Genomic DNA, 20,822 nt, shown 5'->3' on the forward strand with positions numbered 1-20,822 from the left:
TGCAGAGAATGTCAAAAAGAACAGATTACTGGGGTTCAGGCAATGTGCAGGAAAGCAGAGGATAATCTGGTGAGGAAGATTTGTGACAGACAGGAAGAAGCAAGAAGAAAAGAAGGCATCCAGCAAAGAAAAGGATGGACTATGTGAGAGAAGACCTAAAATAGTCAGGCATGACTGTCAAAGAAGGGGAGTGGCACGGAGTCAAGAGAAAAGGCAACAGTTCACACACACACACACACACACACACACACACACACACACACACACACACACACACACGACCCCGTGTAAAAACTGGGGGAAAGGAGGTTGATTATGATGATGGCTTTATTACCATTGAATAGTGCTATGTAGGCAGTGTGTGTTCTGTCTTATAAAAATCCAACACATAATGTCACAGCTCCAGTCAGAAAAGTACTACAGTGCTAAATTTTGCTAAATAAAATTATTTAAAAATACTGTATGTTACTTTTTTGTTGCTATAAAGTGCAGCACATTCTGAGACATACATTCCATGCATTTTAGAACCTGAAGTAGCATGACAGGTATTATGGTACCTCAGGTAGTGTGCTGTAAATTTAATGCAAATCTAAAATCCCAGACCATGTAATATGTCTCATTACTTAATATAGTCAATAGGACACATCAGTGCATCATAGGTGAAATATTGTAGTACTATATAGAAACTTGAAAATATTATAGATACAAAACTCAGGATGTCAATAATATGGTAAACTTAAGTAAAGTTATACTGTGCCACCAGCTTTTTCACTAACGTTGAACTCACATAATGAATGGACACCAAAATGCAACAGATAATTCTAAAATGATGTCAATGAAGGCTATGTAGAACAGCAGTAATATATGGCTAACAGCTCATACCAGTAAGTAACCTGTCAACAGATTTCTGCACCATTTGTAGTCAATCCAGTGTGGTGTCAAGAAGTCCCAGGTGTAGGGCATTACAAATGTCCAGCCTTGTAAATTCTAGGGCATGAGCTACTACTGAGGGATCAGCTTAAGACTGGAAGCAATTAATCATAGCGATGTTGCATAAATTGAAATGGATGATTTAATAACAACTGACAGCTGGCCCCAAAGTGTCACCCTGTGATCCAATATGACACCTAGACTATGTTCCCTTTCAACAAAATCAAGCTTATTACCACTGTATAGGATAAAAATAGGTAGCTGAGGTGCACAGAAGTCTCTCAAGGTAGCATGAACCACCATACTATTACTATTTGGTGGTGTTCAATTTCAACCAGTTACATGACAGCCAAGAAGGCATGGTTTCAAAGTCATCAGTCAGAGAGTACACACCTGCCATTTCATTCTGTGGAAAGTAGAGGTAAATTATGGTATCTGCATAACAGTGGTATGCTAATCCCCTCTTCCTAATGGAGTCTTGCAGTGTTAGCAGTATAAACCATGAATAACAATGGGCCTAGGATAGAGTTACTCCATATTCTAAGGGATAGATAGAAGATGAATACAGTCCAGAGCAGACCTTTGGGACCAGACAGTGAGAAAGATAAGAACTGAAAACTCTAAGACCATAAGACACCACAATAATATAACTGCTCAATCAAAAGGCTAAGATCAGCGGTACCAAATGTCACTGAGAGTTCCAGGAGGACCAGTACAGAGTAGTACCTCTGGTGTGTAGTCATTAGAAGACTTAACTACTCTAAGAAGGAGGGCAGTTTCCGTACTACGGTAAGTGCAAAACCCAGAGTGGAAAGGATTCATGACCCCATCAACAACAAAAGTAATCTGAAGTTGCTTAAAGATGACCTTCTCAATAACATTTCCCAGAAAAGGAATGTTAGAGATTGGGCAGTAATTACCCAGGATGATAGGATCTAAAGTATGTTTCTTGAGGGAAAAGATTATCTAAGCCTTTTACAAAGCTGATAGAAAAATCTCAGATTTCAAGGACATAACCAATTTCCAAAAAAATAATTGGCCCAAGAATGTCAAGACTGATCAAGACAAGCCTTGTCAGACAATGTCCAATCCACAGGTTGTTAATCTCATACTTGAAACAATAGTCATAACTCATCATACTTGGGAATATCAAATATCATCCTAGGAGCTAGGACCTGACTGGCTGGTAGTAAAGCAGTGCCTATCTGGTACAGTGACAGAGAAGCAGGTTTAATAGCAACAACCTTGTCAGAGCAGAACTGAGTAACAGACTCACACTCTGTTGTAGATAGTGTCCTTCTGATGGTATGACACCTGGGATATACAACCCATCAACCACATGGAAGAGTATGGCTGGTCAATTAGATACCACAGAAATCTCATTAGGTAAGAAAGTCATCTGCTTACAAGAAATATCTGCATGGTAAGTGGCATAATTTTCCTTCAAATCAAGCTTGTCAGTCACAAACTTATTCAATGCCACTGATGCTCCAACATGCACCCTTACCGTTGTAGGAGATGGAGATAGTGGTCAAACCTGGTCAAACCATGGTGCACACCTCCTAATAGGAACAGAGCAGACATGACTTGGGGAAAGAGAATCTTGTGCCATGGACAGGGACCTATTATATTTCCCAAATATTGCATCCAGAGACTCAGCACCACTTCTGGAAAAAACTGAAGGACTGTAGATAAACAGCCCTAAGCTGATACGGTAAACAGAGCAAATCCTCTTCAGATCAAGATGGGGAGGGATTTTAGTGTGGGAGCTCCAGGTAGAAGCAAACAAGTGGTTAGACCAAGAGATCTACTTCATCACCAAGTCAGACGCCTTTCATAACACATATAAATTCTTGAGCAAAAGCCACTGATTCAGCCCTGAACTACAGATTAAAGTAACTAAGCACAATTAAGCATTCATAACCAACAACTGAACTGAGGAGGAAATCAGTAACTTCTTGAAGAATGCCCTAACTCAACTGGGCAGATGGTTGATGATGAAAAACCTACAGTTTGCTCTTGCAACAAAGATATGTTCAGTAGAGTTTGTCTCCCTAATGGCAACCTGTGTCAGCCACAGGCCACAGCCACCACCACCAACAGCCGTACTGACAATCTTCCCACTTAGTGTACTGTAAGACAAGAAACCAGACAAAATGGCGCAGGATTAATAAGGTCCAAAATTGTCATCCAGCCATGTCTTGGTAATAAATGCAAGGTCAGCCTCTTGTAACAGATCTCAGATAATCCCAGTCTTGATATGGACTGACTTTGTACTGGTGTATACTACTTTAAGAGTGCCCACAGGGGAATGGCTCCCAGATACCTGTTGTTTATAGAAATACAGACCCTACATACCATTCAGACATAAGCAATTGGACAGTTAACCATAGAAAATTAGGGGTCTATGTCATATAATCGAATGTTCAACTTTGTGAACCTCCATTCATCAAACCTAAAACAGAGAATGTTCACTTCAGTGAATGTGAACTTCAGCAAATTTCTAAAACAGGGAATGGCATAAATTGGCCAACATTGTGATCATCACACAAACTGCAGTATGTCAAACCCAACCAGATAGGGGGCTGTACCCCCCCCCCCACAAACCCCCAACTATATATACCAACTCCACGTTTGCACTTCAGTGGGAAAAAGGACACATTTTCTGATGTTGGCCAACTAATGCCATTCCCTGTTTTAGAAATTCACTGAAGTGCACATTCGCTGTTTTCGGTTCAATGAATGGTGGTTTGCATAATTCAATGTTCGATTATATGACATAGACCCAAAAATTAGAAGGGTCCCCATTGGCTAGCCTATGATGGCCTCCACAATACTTCCTCAGAATTTGTAAGCTTCCACAAAGCCAGAAATCATGCAGTATCAGCCAGGCTCAGATTAAAGCTCATATTGCAATCAGGAAAAATTTGGTATGTTGAAAAAAATCTTGACATCATAAAAATCATTAAAATCAATAAACACAAATAACTTAAGTAGAAAGAGAACTTTGCAAGTACAATAACCCATAGAACTTAAGTAGCCTGATAATAAACTGAAAGTAATTAGGCAAAACAATAAAAGTAATTAGTTTGAATGTTTTAGGAATACTTGGAAATATCCAGTTAACAGAAGGACTGGCATACAGCTTCAGATTAGCTAAAGCTATGTAACACTTGGACAGATATGTTAAATCAGGCAACCTGTTACTTGCTTAACTCAGTTTTAGCACTGCCAGGGTAGATTATCTTGACAGCACAGTAACTAGGTTAGTGCTTTCCTTCAACAAGAGTGTAAAATGTATGTACTACTCTGTATCAGTAGCATGTTGGAAAAGAAAAAGACAAATGACATAGGACTCAATTTGACATTATATGAGCAGTGTCAACATAACGCTGTATGAGTCTGATGCTTACAAAATATGTATGATATATAAAAAATATGTATGCTATGAAAAGTATGTATACAGACATATATATATTTATATTTTTTTATGTTTTTTATGGTGAATGTTGACTTTAAGAAGCTATACATTTATGTTTTTATTTAGAATGTCCATACAATGGTTATAAAAGAAGACTTGCATTTTAATTAATTATGACATCAGTCATTATGTTAACCAATCAGTTTTATAGGGTAGTTATTTAAATGAATGAGTATTTGAATGTTCACAGTCTGATGAAGCCAGTATGGTGAAAGCGCTAACTGTTCTAAAATAAAAATATTCGTTGATTTTAAACATTCAGTTTCGTTCCTATAAAGTGAGCAGCTGCTGTGTATGGTGCTGGTGGTCGTATTTATCGTACTTTTGTTTTATGTACTACTCTAATTAAGTAGTCTGCACCATTACTCAATGAAAACAATTGAGACAGTGCATCTGATATGACATTCTTTACTGCATACGAAGTAGACATCTAGTTTAACAATGAAAGATATACACAAATAACAAAGGCGTACTTCAGCTTACAGCATCCAATCTGTAAGAATCAAAGTCTCTCATATAAAAGAAGAAGTCCCAATCTTTATAATGTCTTTTCTGCCTGCCTCAGCAGTTTAGAGAATAATAAGTCTTTCCTTTGAAGCTGGTTTGCTAACAGTTTGTTTTCCATATCTCAAACATTCTGTTCCTGAAGAATAACTCCTCAGCCTTGCTCTTAACTTGCACGTCCTGTTGACGAAACACAGCTGCATACAAGAGTTCATCTTGACCTGCTTGTAGATAGAGAATTTCACAAACTGCATAGTTTATAAAAGATAAAATATTTTAATTCTGACTTCTAATAACAATGAATGCCAAGCTATATGCTTTGGCCAAGAGTTTAAACTAAGTGCACTCTGTACTACACTGAAAAGCAGAACATTCATTTTACATTTTCAGAAAAATCCACTGAAAGCCATTTAACCTGTTCATTACACTGAAAGCAGAATATTTCAACTCTGACAAAGAGTACAACTAAATCCCTATGAACTTGATAAAAAAAACACATTTTGAGCCCTAGCATGAATAGCAACAAAGTCTTAATTCCTGGTGCTCTTCCAATACTTCCTGACAGCAGCAGTGAGAGCCAGAGAGCTGAAGATCCAAATCAAGCTCAATGAAAAATGTTAACAAGACAGTGGCTGCTACAGACACTATGTGGTGTTTACTCATAGAATTAGTACATCAAAAATACTAAGCAGCAAACCAGCAATCTAACTCCACGCTAAGTTATTAGCCTTTAATATCTGTTTTACAAAAAGTTGTTGACATAGTAATGCCCAAGCCTAAACAGTAAAATTAAAACACAAGCCCCGTGACAAAAGCAATAGGAATCACAGATAACATGGGAAGACCAATACAGAGGAATGATAGTCCACATCTGTACATCTTTATTAAAGCAGTAGGCAGTTACTAATTTATGGTAGTGTTGTGGTAGAGCTATGATGAGAACTGTAGCACAAGCCACTGTAGAAGAAGCTATTGACAAGCCACAAACAAGGGCAATAAGAATCAGATGCCTTTATGTTAAGTTATATGTGCCTGTGTGCTTCCACATGCTGCTGCATTAAAATTGTGCATGCCTTTAGGGTGCTGGTGGAAAGTTCAATGACCTACAAATGTGGGTGAATATCTACTAAATCCCTACTCTAACTTACATCAGCTTCATAGTTAGTATATATATATATATATATATATATATATATATATATATATATATATATATATAGATGTAGCAGGAGTAAGGGTGGACGCAAACTTCACATCTTGGATTACAGGGGGTAAATCCCCCTTGTAAAAACATTACACTTGCATATTTTAGCTCAGGTCACGCCTGAAAAGAGTACATTAGACCAGTCCACCTACCCAGTTAACAAATGCTTCAAATTCTGCTGCTGTTTTGTTTGAACTGCTCTTTGTCAGACATGTGAAGGAACAAGCAACCAAAAGCTTATTTACATTTTTCTGCAGCAGTAGCCACTAGAAGAGACCTAGAGAATTTCTCACTGTATATAGGTTTTGCAGTGCTCACCTGGGGGAATAATTTGGGTAGGATATAACTGAAAAGCCCTTCTTCTACAGTTTGATAGTGATTGGGACATTTTAATTAATTAATTAATTAATTAATTAATTAATTAATTAATTTTAATCCATTAATTGAGAAGATCCCCAAGGTATAGCCCCTTTTAAGAAAGGTTCCAGAGAAAATAGCATTTTCAATATATAGCTAGCATTTATTTACCTGCTTGTTGATGGAGTAAGCCCATTGGACATAATTTCTCTTTTCGGGGGCATCCCAGGAGCCCTGTCTGGTTAAGTGACTTGAACAGAGTCACAAAGTAGACTAAAGAAGGGGGAAAGACTCAAACCCTGTACTCTTGACATAGGAAGGACTTCATTAACAGCTCAGAACTTTAGTCCTGTGTGCTAACTGCCAGCATAGAGCTGGTACATGGCAATGCAATAGAAATGTGGAGTTCTTTGAAATTAGGCAGTTGATACATGGTAATGCAACACCCATGTAGAGATCTTTGACATTCTGCAGTAGGTATACAGTACTATTTATTTCAAACAGCTTCCCTACACATGCTCGAGGTGAAATTGCTCAAGCATCAGTAGCATGTTGGAAAAGAAAAAGACAAATGACATAATGCTGAACACTCTTTCCCATAGGAAATCATTGCCAGCGGAGTTCCTAAGTGTGCTCCAGCAACTGTTCACTTATTTTGGAAGCTTTCTCCTTTCTTCAAGTTGGTGCAATCATGGGTTTGGTATGTATAAGTCTGGAGGGGGAACTTGTCCCCACATCAAGATTGTAGGAGGGCCTGCCCCATGCAAAAAAAACTATTTTTCCCTCCTGAATTTCAGGCATTTTTTTCATCCTTTCAGCTAATCGGCTTTGAGAAAGTTGAGTTTCATTTATAGTAGAACCATTTCAAACAACAGACAGTAGTACATAACATTGCACAACACATATTAGACTAGCCAACATATAATTATAAATAAGTAATTTAGGAAATTTTATTTCTTTTAGAAAATTAAGATATTACATGTCTTTGTATTGTTAAAGCTTGACATGAGATTCAAGAGTTTTGCAGTGGGGCACAGAGCAAAAGGACAGTCTAAGATATATAATTCCACAGTTGAAATGGCTCTTAAGTGGTACAAATTTTGGGAACCAGATCAGCTTAGGGTGTAGTATGTTTGTATATCCTCCTGCTTGCATTCCAGGCTTTGATTAATACATAGAAGAAAGACATATCACTACAGGACTTGGTTTTTTAAGACTGTACAGAAAAGATGAAGTACAGAAGAAGAGTATCACACTAGAAAGTTCTAGATTAATTTGATTAGTTGTGAATAAATCTCTTTTTTGATATTGGAGAGGAGTACAGTGGTGAAGGTCGATGCAGGGGAAGTAGTAACTGTTGTAGAGTGATAGCAGATTTCGGGGGTGAGAAAACCTTTAAGTGTACATACCATATTAAGGCTTTGTAAGTGCTCTTGATGACAGTGGTACAGCAGTAATTTAGTATGAGTTTACAGTCAGGATAAATTCCCAGGTACATGAATAAATATACATTTACTGATTTTTTAAGTTGTGATTGTAATAAGTTTGGTTATATTGCAATTTTGTTTACACATTTATTTTTTGTTTTTTTTTATACCCAAGTCATTACCTTAGATTTAATATTTCAGTAGTGGTTTCATTATTTAGTCTGTATTCACAGTCAGAATGATTCCCAAAATGCTTGAATGAGTTTACATTTATTTATTTATTTTTTTAAGTTGTGATTAGGTGCCCACTTGAAATGTCACACTGAAAAAAGGAGACCAAATATGCAGGAGAAGAGTGAATATCGAACGTCAGTCTTTTCCTTTAAACTTCCTTTCTGCAGGGGAGAAAGCCCCCCTGCACCCCTGATGGGAGAGGCAAGCCCCCAGCCCCCAAACGTATATATACCAATTCTGAGATTGCCATAACTCAGAGAAAAGGGAATGTTCTGAGAAATGGCAGTCTTGGACTTAGTACATGTAAGTCTGGATTTTTGGCCATTCAGTCTCCACATTACAAGACTTGATTAGCAAGCCCTTGTCTTCAACTAGTTACCTTGTGATTATAAGAGGTATGATGACACTGCATTTTTGTTGGTCTGATTTTTGTAAAAATCACTGCCTTAGACTTACTGGCAAAAATCAATACATGTGATGGTGGAGTTATTTTAAATGTTTCTAGAAATGAGACTGAGTTGCAAGTAGAGCTGAGTCATTGGCTGGCAAGATCAACTAAGAGTGTGGACCTCTCCTATGACAGAGAGTAAGCCAAACAATAAAAGTTATTATATTGGTAAAGAAAACTGTTGTACTGTGATGAAGCCTGTTATAGGACAGCTCATTTATTATAGGAATAAGTTTAAAGCAGTGTAGCTGGAATAACAGTCCCAGTACTGTATTGCATAGAGGTCACAAGTGCCACAATATGTGATATAAGAATAAAGTACAGCTTCTTTAAACCAGTATTTTTTTCCATTTTCCATTCCATACTTTGTTTCAGTGTATTAATAGATCAAGAACCAGTATTAGTTAATCTGAGTCCACTTTTGCAAGCTGCTAGAAGCCAAAGCTTCTCTACTGCATGCAAATGGAACCATAACTATGCTGCTGTTGTTTAAAATAAAGAATTGCCACTTTTATTCACTCTTGTGGTGTCTCAACTTTCTGGGACAATCAAAAACTGGTATTGTCACATTCTGGTGAGGAGGACAAGGTTATGTCTCTGGCTCCATATAGGATATGACCACCTTTTACACTGATTTCATATGTTGTGGATCTGAAGGGTGAGAATTCAGGTTCTGCAGATTCAGGAAACCTTTAGTGATGAGTTCTCACACCGTGAACATGACTGAATGTTTACATGTCCAAGATTCAGTTTATACAGGCATAACTCTAATGGTATCCAAATGGCCCATCATCATCACATTCTTTCTGAAGAAACAGTATTACTTCCTGAGGAAGAGAGGGAGAGAGAGGGGGAGATCTGCTCAAAGTATCCTCATTGCCCTAGCATCCTCATTACCATATGATCTGATTCTGAGGCACAGACTTCCCCTGTTACATTCTTGGAGGTAAGATTTATAATATAGTGCTTATCTCATTACATAATGAAACATAATGAAACAACATTTTGTCATCTGTCTGTATGGTGCATCTGCATATAGAAGAATAGTTATGAAACTTCTTCACTCAAAATTTCTTTGCATAACTTTCTTCTTTTACTGCAAGTATTTTTTCTGCAGATGTGAGGGTTCTAGGCACAAAGACAATATGTTATTTACATTATCCATCTGGCATTTTATGTGAGCACACTGCATCAGAACCATATGAAACTGTGATACATGACATTATCAACCGACATTGTGCTATACAAATACCTCAGAAGACTGACGTATCTGTTTAGGAACTTCAGATGTTCTGACTTTATCTGTTATGCCTGTCACTAAAACACCATCCAGGTAAACTGCACCATTGTTAGAAATACAGGGGGTTCAGAGCATACTTCGAAATGTGATATATTATATTTGAACGAACCTTTATGACTTTTTTTATTGCTGCATTTAGAATCATTAATACATTTTTGGTATGCATGTTTCATGCCAGTTTTAAAACATGCTTAGCAACAAGTAACATAGCAAGCAAACACACAACACTAGCAATGCAATATTATTAAACATGATATTTTTTTCCATTTTAATCTTGTAGTTAGCACAGTTTCTGACAAATGCATCCACTTTCATGACTGGTAGAGTGGATGCAACATATTCTAAAAAGTTTGTAGGGTTAAATATTTTTTTCTTGCAAGCAACATGTTAAATCATGTAACAGGAAAGCTAATGAATCTATTATTGAGTACATTCTTGAAATGAAAAAGATAATTTAATACTAGAATTATGGAGAAACGTTGAATGCATGTAAGACAGATTGGTCTACAGGATAAATAAAGATAGGATTCAGAGAAAGATACTGACACAAAAAAAATCTTAATATTTGATAAAGAAGCTAGAATTGCTCAGGTATGGGGTCGGGGAACACCTCATAGGAATGTGCTGGATTTGCATAAGCATGTAACGTAGGTATCCACTAGAATGACAAAGTTGCAGAAATTGGCTATACTAGTATATAATTCCATCAGTTAAAAATTGCAAAAAAAAAGGAAAAAGAAGTAAAACATAGTTTAAGAGTTTCTAGGATCACCCATGTGTATGTGTGTGTGTGTATATCTATCTATATATGCATCTGTCACCCCTTTTCCCCATTTTTGCACATGTGGTTGGGGTATTACCTCAACAGTTACAATCAAATACAGCCAAGGTTTACACCACCAGGTGCCTAGTCCTGCTATAGGTGTCCTATCCACCTACTGCATGTCTTTGGAATGTAGAAGGAAACCAGAGCACCTGGAGGAAGCCCATGTGAACACAGGAAAGACATGCAGACTCCACACAGAAGGCACCACAGCAGAGAATCACACTGGGGAACCTCTTGCAGTGAGGTGACAAATTCTATCCTCTGTGCCACTGTGTCAACAACATATATATATATATATATATATATATATATATATATATATATATATATATATATATATATATTGGGAGAGACAGATAGATTTATATAGATGTAATATATATATATATATATATATATATATATATATATATATATATATATACACACATACATATGATATGTATGCACACATGCACACACAAACACATGCCCCTCTTTTCAGAGGTGAATTGAGAGTTCTTTCTGGTCGACCGACTTCTCCAAAGTCACACAGTTGGCAAATGGAAGGAATCAAACCCGGTACCCTTGGCTACAGGAAGCAGCTCATTAACAACCCTGAGCTGTAAACCTCTGATCTAACTGCAAGGCTATAATGGTATATGCAACCTCGTAAATAAATTAAATAAATAAGTCCCAATAAACTGAATAACAATTGCAGTCAACAAATATGGCAACAGTAAAATAACCACAATCATAAAATATAAAAAACACGTTTAATTATGAACGGTAAGCGCTTTCACTAAATAGCTTTGTCAGACCATGTAACAAATTGTTGCAAAGCATTTGCAAACATAAGAAAACCAATCAAATAATTCCATAGAATGACATCACATCCTGATAAAAGCCACTACATTGTAGCAAAAATCCCTAGTGGGTACACTTGGTAAAAACTTAAAATGTTTCAAAATTCATGAAAATAACAAACTATTACAAAATCTAAAAAGCTGACATTCAACTGAAATAATAGCAGATTGCTATTCGATTGAAAAACAAACACTCGTTACAGAAAATCCATATGCTTCTAAAACACTTGGAAACGTTGGAGACATGAGTGTCGCTCCTATGACACTGAATTTATTAACTATTAAATACTACTAGCATCAACATTCACTACCTTTCAATATATGGCATGTGTGCAATGTGAATCATTGGGAAACGTCAAAGTGTATAAAAATAAAAATACGTTCCACAGAATACAGCCGATGTCTTGATTGCAACCGGTTGCACGTAAGAGCGATAACAAAACAATACTATAGAATCTAATATATGAACAGCCCATATAAGACATCATTGATAATTCATAATTAGTTAGATGATGCAACTACAACCCTTCCATAATTCATGCTAAAAACATAGACTAAATAGATTATTTCAAGGAAGGATCGGATTGCACTATAAACAAAAAATGCACTAGTTGTGAAAATGGGGTCTTTATTAGAACATCAAAATTTCAGAACTTCAAATTTTCTAATATCATCTATAGGTTCATAGGTTCATAGGTTCATACTAGGCTATCTGCCCAAGGGCATTTTTTAAGCCTAGCCCATAGTTATGTGGCTTTCGCCACCCCTTTAGTTTGAATAAAAACTATGCCTATCATTTTGCTGTGCCTCTGTCAAGCAGTGACACTGAAGTAATCCCTGGGGTATATCTGCGATCTCCCATCCATTGGTCAAGATTCCTCTTGAACAAGGCCAGCGAGGTGCTCTGCCTCACATGTACCGGGATTTTGTTCCACAGCATAGGGAGTCTCTGGGTGATGAATCTGTCCCTCCAGCACATTCTATTTATAATCGTGTCAAGGTTTAAGTCTCCCGCCCTTGTGGTTCTGAGGGATCTAGATTTTTTGAGGTGAAGCATATTCATCAAATCTGGGTTTGACATGGCCTTATATGTCAGGCACAGGTCACCTCTGAGCAAGCGGTATGAGACTGAATAGATCTTGAGTTCTTTCAGTCTGGCAGCATAAGACATATTTTTGAGACCCTTTATCCTTTTGGTGAGGAACTTTTGGGGCCTTTCAAGCTGCAGCAGGTGTCTGGTCAGATACATTCGAGCGGGCATTGTACTCAATCATAGGTCTAATGAGTGATGAGTACAGGGGGACGATGACCTCCCTTGATCTAGATGTGAATCCCTTCATGATCAGGTGTGCGATATAGAAGGTTTTCCTAACTACTTTAGCAACATGAGTGTCAAACGAAAGGCTACTGTCAACCTGGGTCCCCAGATCCCTGATGACTTTTTCTGTGCTCAGTGGATTGCCACCTATATGGTAGCTAGGGGTAACCTTGTTTTTCCGACTATGCATTTTTTGGCGTTTAACTTCAGGCCATGGCTCTGGCACCAGTTATCCATTTCTGTGAGGCCCTTCTGGAGGATATCTGTGTCAGATGTGTTTTCGACTATGGCGCCCAGTTTGCAGTCATCTGCAAACTTTGTCAGCCATAACCCTCCTGTGTTTGCTTGTACTTCAGAAAAGTAGATGCTGAACAAGAGTGGACCCAGGACTGAGCCCTGTGGGACACGACTTGTGACAGGCTTTGAGTCTGACATGGCTCCATGTCTATGTCCTAACCCTAACCCTAGCAATCGAAAACTGATAACATTGAAAATTCAGAACCGAATTTTTTCCCTAGGAAAAAATTTGATGTTCTGAATTTTCAATGTTATCAGTTCCAAAACACATACACACAACACAAACACACCAAACAAACAGCAATCCACACACATACACCTAAAATCTTACATCTAACCCTACACTAAACTGTTCATACACCACTATCTACCTACTTACCTTAACCCAAACCCTAACCCTAAGGTCCATCACTATCGCAACACACACCTCACCCGCGCCCTAACCCTAACTTACCTACCCCGCCCTAACCCTCACATCCACACATTCGCACACTTACCTGACCCGTGCCCTAAAACTAACTCACCTATCCCACCCTAACCCTCACGTCCACAAAATCACACACTTAGCTGAACCCGACCTGTAACATTCCACCACAGTGCTGAAAACTGCGAAGCAACAGGAACGGACAACCAAATTCTTTCCCTAGGAAAGAATTTGGTTTTCTGAAACTTCATTATTTTCAGCTTTCGGTTATTAGGGGTCAATATTAGAACATTCGAAGTTCTGAAACTTCGATGTTCTAATATAGACCCGTGAAAATGCACTAGTTGTAAACAAACCATTAATATAAGCAGTCACTAACATTCACTGCAACACTTTAGCAAATATGAAAAGTTGCGTGACATATATAGTAAATCAAACAAGTTCCAAAAACAAGTCATACCTCTGCCTCATATTCTATAAAAAGGTACATGATGCATTCAAAAACTAGTGTGCCTTAATACCTATTTATATGTACATTTATGCTAAATGAATTGTTTCAAAAAAGAATCGCTCTAAAAAGCGAACAATAAATTAGCTATATAAAGAGCTGCAAATGTAAACGTGTGTAAACATTCACTGCAACATTGTCTACATCTATGAAATATAAAGCTTATCCTATTGGGATATATAATATATCATAAATAACCCCCCCTTGGATTTGAGTCCAAACTATTATTGTATTCTGCACTGTGTGTGCACATAATTCAAAGTATCTAACATATAAAATGTAGTAATAAAAAATGAGTGTAAGAGAAAATGTTCCTAAACATCTAAAAGGTGTATTAACTGACAAGTGGGCATCAAAACAGTGGCGCCACTAGCTGCCATATAACGAGTTCAAAGACTCTTATAACCATACACAGCACCTTAACTCTTAGAAGGTATTCAACCTTCCTTCAACCAATATGAGTGGGAAAATACCTCTGCAGATAACAAACTCCAGGGTAAATGAACATCTACAAGCCATCAAAAATAAAAGTAAATATATAATTGATGGAGTATAAGCAGGGGTGCAATAAAAGGACATGCTACCCATCAAGCTCACCTAGAATAATTCATAACTAAAAAACAATCACATATGATGTCACCACTATGTAAAATTCAAAACTCCTAAACCCAAAGGGTAATTCATCATAACAAATAACCTGAAGTGTAACAGTATATCTCACATACATAACGCCCAATCTATGCTAGAGTTCACCAGGGGAGAGTTTTCATACACATAATAGGGCCAACAGACCATATAGTTATAAAAAATATCCAATATAAACATTAACTAACATTCACTTCAACTCTATCAGAGATGCGAAAAGTTAGGTGGCATGTATAGTTAGTCAATCTAATACATATAACCGTCATATCTATATGTCCTATTCTATAGTAAAGTAGATAATACAGTTGGAAACTGATGTGCCTTAGTAATTATTTGTATACACACCTATGCTGAATGAATTCAGCATGTATAAGATATAGAACTTATCCTGGTGAAACGTACAATGTATGCCGTGGGTAATCACCCTTAAGCTCAAGTCCTTACTAATGTTGTACTCTGTACTGTATATACACATAAATCAGAGTGTCTAATGATAGAAGTTATACTAATAAGATATTAATATAAAGAGAAATATTCATGGACTTCTAAGACATGTGTTAACTAGCAAATAGGCTTCAAGGCAATAACATCACTAGTTTCCGAGCAACGAGTACTAGGACTCTTGCGTACGTTCACAATACCATTGCTTTAGAGGATGTTCAACCTTCCTTCATCAGTATGAATGCAAGTTTACGTCTACTAATTATAGACTCCAAAGTAAATATACATCTACAAATCTTCAAAAATAAAAATAAATATACAGTTAATAAAGTATATGCAGGGTAACATTAAAATGACCTACTACCTAGCATGCATATCTAAGGATCATTCACATGTAGTGCCACCATTATGTAAAACTTATCCCCTGAGCCCAATGGGTATTTCATTGTGGTATATAACCTAGAGTGTAACAATAAGGCTCATATATATAACACCCAATCTATGCTAAAATTCATCAGATGGGAGGTTTTAAAATAAAAGGGCCCACATACCTTATAAACATAGCAAAACCATCTAGGGTCATAGAATATAAGTGAAGAAAAAACATTACTCTGTATAAATTAGCATAGATATGTATAACACATAACATCAGACTTACCAAAAGACACACATCTAGAACATGTAACAGTCAAATTAAACTAACGCACTAATGCCAAAAAGCATATAATCATATAAAATAGCAAGACTAATATGTGGCAACCGATAATTTTCTCTGTTTCAAAAATTGGTTTTATAGAAGCTCTCTCATTGAGGCCTTTCCTTCTGTTGGCTCTCAGCTTCAAAATCCATTTAGATTCCTTGCTTTCTGTAATGTTTCTAATGTCTCCCTCTCTTATTGTAGGGTTTATCTTATCAATAACCATAAACTTAAAGAGGTGTTCGTTACCTGCCATGTTGACATGCTTGGATAAGGCATTCTTATTGTATTTGATCCTAATACTGTATAGATGTTCTCTCATTCTCTCCTTAAGAGTCTGGTTAGTTTTGCCTACATAAAATGATTGGCATGTCATACATACAGCTAGGTAAACAATGTTGGAAGTCTGACAGTTGGCATGGAGTCTAAACTCAAATTTCCTACCAGATTTGGATGTACAGATGTGTCAGAGGTATTTATATAATCACAAAAATTACAGTTACTACATGGGTAGGTACCCAACTCACCATCTGAATTCCCTATTGCATCATTAGTATGACATAACATTCTCCTAAGATTACTTTTGTTCTTAAATCTAAATGCCGGTTCATCCCAAACAATATTTCTAATCTGTGGTGAGGACCACCAATTGTTCCTAATAATACGTGATATAGAACCAACATCGGTGGTGAAGAACATAGGAATTTTCAACTTATCATGATGTATTATTTCAGTATATGCATTATCTGAATCTATATAAGGGAAGAAATAGGGTATAGCTCTATCTGCCCTAAGTTCATGTAAATCATCCAAATTATGATCTAGCTCAGTGTAGGTATACCCTCTATTAACAAGCATGTTCCTTAGATTGGATATTTCATTATGAAAAACCAAAAACAAACACCAGAATAACAAACCAGCTAAAAACACAAATCACAAGCGTAGCGAGGGGTAATAGCGTCCACAAAACCAAACAGCCAAAGTAGACGATAACTTTAATGTTCTAAGCGCTTTCGGTGGGATCAATATCTCACCTTCATCAGACAAGATTACAATTAAACAAGCATCTCCTATTTATACATAAATAATTAATGATTAACCAACCCATTATATAATAAAGTAATAAAATAATTAAGTGATTATTGTCCTATCCATTACTAAAACCATTTTTTAAAAGAAAGTGCATTAATAAAAGTCATCACAGGGAACAATACAAACATTTTTGAACATATTAGACATTCGTTCACACTCATACTAATTCTAATTCTAGAAAAAAATAAATAAAAAGATAATAAATAAAAATCAGGAGTATAAATAATCCCAAACTTTTATATGTACATAATATTCTTAAAACATGCCCCAATAACATGTAAAATCCTTTTCAAGTTATTGAAATCACATGACAATATACCTACATTTATTAAGTAAACAAATACTGTTATAAAAAGTGTAAACATAATAGATATGAAAATATCAAACTATATATTAATTATTATGTCACCTACACAATGCCTTTAGCTTTAAAACACTCTTAACTGAGACAAATTCATTTAACCCAGGTAATGTATATGCTGAAGTCCTAATCTGATACAATACTAAAAAATTTAATTTATGGTTGAGTGCTCGATAACATGTCTCGCAAGGGCATTGTTAAGATCAACCCTACTATTATCTACTGTTATGATCAATAATAGAATGTATAGAATAAATGGTAGATTTAATTGTGATTCTAAAGCTGTAGTTTATGTGGCATGTTGCGACTCATGCCCCTCTTTCTATATAGGGAAAACGGAACGAAAACTGAAACAAAGAATATATGAACATAAGTATAGTATTGGTAGGGTTGATCTTAACAATGCCCTTGCGAGACATATTATCGAGCACTCAACCCATAAATTTAATTTTTCAGTATTGTATCAGATTCATTCAGACCCTAGAGGGGGGTCATGGCAATTATTGTTGGAGGAACAAAAACTTTTATGGCAGATTAGGACTTCAGTATATTCCTGATTTTTATTTATTATCTTTTTATTTATTTTTTCTAGAATTAGAATTAGTATGAGTGTGAACGAATGTCTAATATGTTCAAAAATGTTTGTATTGTTCCCTGTGGTGACTTTTATTAATGCACTTTCTTTTTAAAAATGGTTTTAGTAATGGATAGGACAATAATCACTTAATTATTTTATTACTTTATTATATAATGGGTTGGTTAATCATTAACTATTTATGTATAAATAGGAGATGCTTGTTTAATTGTAATCTTGTCTGATGAAGGTGTGACATTGATCCCACCGAAAGCGCTTAGAACATTAAAGTTATCATCTACTTTGGCTGTTTGGTTTTGTGGAAGCTATTACCCCTGCTACGCTTGTGATTTGTGTTTTTATTTCATTATGGAAACCAACCTCTGAGGCGTTTAGTCTAGATACTCTCATACCTTGCCCCCCTGATGATGTTCTTAAAGATGTATCCTGGGTGCATGCTACTACTATGTAGCAAGGTATTTCTATAGCATTTTTTTCCTATAGACACCTGTATTAATCATACCATTTTCAAGCCTTTCCACAAACACATCCAAATATTCTATTTTGGTTTTAGAATAATTCATGGTGAATTTTAAATAACTGAATTTTTCATTCAGGGCTATAAGGAAGTGGTTCAAAAATTCATCTGGGCCTACCCATACAAAAAAAGATTGTCTACAAAACGTCTATAGAATTTTACATACCTGGTAAAAAGTCCACTTGAAAAAGAATTTCCTCCTCCCATTGTGTCATAAACATGTTGGCGTAGCTATTGGCACATGAAGTGCCCATAGCTACGCCATCACGTTGTAGAAAAATATCACCATTAAAAGTGAATGCATTATTCTCTAGAATGGTTTCTAGAAACAGGCTAATCAGGTCAATCTCTTCGGACTTTAAATCACTGTATGTATATAGGTATCTCTGTATAGAATCAATTCTTACATCATTTGGTATGATGGTAAATAGAGACTGTACATTGAGAGTAACAAGGTGAGAGTCCGAGTCAAGCACCTCAGAGTTGCTGTATTGATATAAATCCAAGAGAAAATGCTTGGTATCCCTTAAATAGCTACGCCAACATATGGCCATAGGTGAGTGTGTGAGTGTGGTGTGGAAGAACTTGTCTGGTAGGAACTGACTGCAATTGTTATTCACTTTGTTGGGACTTATTTATTTAATTTATTTACGAGGTTGCATATACCATTATAGCCTTGCAGTTAGATCAGAGGTTTACAGCTCAGGATTGTTAATGAGCTGCTTCCTGTAGCCAAGGGTACCGGGTTTGATTCTTCCCATTTGCCAACTGTGTGACTTTGTAGAAGTCAGTCGACCAGAAAGAACTCCCAATTCACCTCTGAAAAGAGGGGCATGTGTTTGTGTGTGCATTTATTTTACCAGCAGTCACACAGCCCTCCTCTTTTGCACGGTATTTCTAGTGTTTGTTATATTAAGTAAATAAATCATTGACTTGAATGACACTTTTAAGAGCACTGCTGTATGTAAGCAACATAAAATGAATAGTACAGTATTAAAATCAGGATTTCAATAGAATAGTCAGTTTCTCAACAAATGAATGGCCATAGTTCACAAATTGTGGGATTAAGTGAGGTTTCAGGCAGGATATAAATTTAGCATTGTAGATGGTAGATGGGACATATCCTATATTAATGCAAGGGTACTGTAGGCTAAATGTTTTTTCCACTTTTAAACCAATGCTTGAATGGCTGCACATATAGTAGGTGTTGTTCAAACTCAGGCCACACAAAACAGTGCTAAGATTGTAGAGGTCCCCCTTACTAACACAAGAACAGTTTAAGTAAAAGTTTAGAATGTAAAACACAACACTTTTCACAAGGGGGATTTAACAGGCAGCATATGGATTTTATATCAAGGTCCTTTTCCAGTGGCATATAGAGTCAAAGCAGGCCAAATTATGCTTCTGAGAGATGTCATGGGAGAGAATGGAATAGGCAGTACTGAGCTGTGCCTGAGTTCCAACATAAAATGAGTAAATAAAAGAAGTACTCCTGCTTAAATGCCTATTAAAGCAGTCATTGTTTTCCTGCATAATAACCATCAGCTACAGGAGCTGCAGTTCCGTGGTGATGATCGCGTGGTACCGTGACATATGTGAAACAGCATATGACAGTGCTTGGATCACAAAGGCAGTAGGTGAGCACATAAGCATGGGCTTGCCTTATCTAAGTCTCTTTTAAGGAAGGGAATCCTACTATGACTCTGCAGCCTGATGGAGAGGGGCAGAAGTATAGTGTTTACAGTAGCCTGCCAGTTACTTGTATCTGCCCTAACCTTTACCCCTAATGAAAACAGGCAGTTGGAATGGTCAGTGGGTGAGGTGTGCACCACAAATAAAAGTGCAAGAAAAATATGAAGAAGGTGAACAAAAACCCAAAGGAAAATTAGTAACATGACTAAGATATATATACCAGAAGTTCAAAAGTTTTCTGTTATGCCTTACCGAATCACTAAATGCTGAGTTTAATGTAGGTTTTAATTGAGGTGGTCTGTACTTCTCAGGTTCAAGAAAACTGGGAAAGGCTCCTAAATGATTGAAAAAATAGTACTGAGATGTCACTATGAAATGTTGTGCAAAATAGCAAAATGGATGAAATTATTGGTTTTGGAAATGTAATAAATGACTGTAATAGCTGTTAAGGCATTTGCTTTAAAATATTGTTGTTTAAGGGAGAAACTCTATGGATATGTTCCCAAACTGTAAATGTACCTTCACTCACAGTACTTTAGTACTTGTTAACAGAGGTAATTCCTAAGAGTCATATACTAGTATGTAAGTTAAGCAAAAAATATTTGAAAAGAAGGAAAAAGCGAAAAGCAAAATTATTGCAGTGGCCTCTGTGTTCCCTAAATGATGAGACATCTTTATA

General features: G+C 36.5%; 1 protein-coding gene across 3 annotated transcripts in view; it reads left to right on the forward strand.

Moving 5' to 3' along the window:
- Positions 1-20,822, forward strand: part of TRPV2 (transient receptor potential cation channel subfamily V member 2) — a 1,022,245-nt gene that overhangs the window by 531,909 nt on the left and 469,514 nt on the right. The window lies entirely within an intron of this gene.

The sequence above is a fragment of the Protopterus annectens genome, chromosome 13.part0 (assembly GCF_019279795.1).
Source record: "Protopterus annectens isolate FY-2018-M chromosome 13.part0, PAN1.0, whole genome shotgun sequence".
NCBI classification, from domain to species: domain Eukaryota; kingdom Metazoa; phylum Chordata; order Ceratodontiformes; family Protopteridae; genus Protopterus; species Protopterus annectens.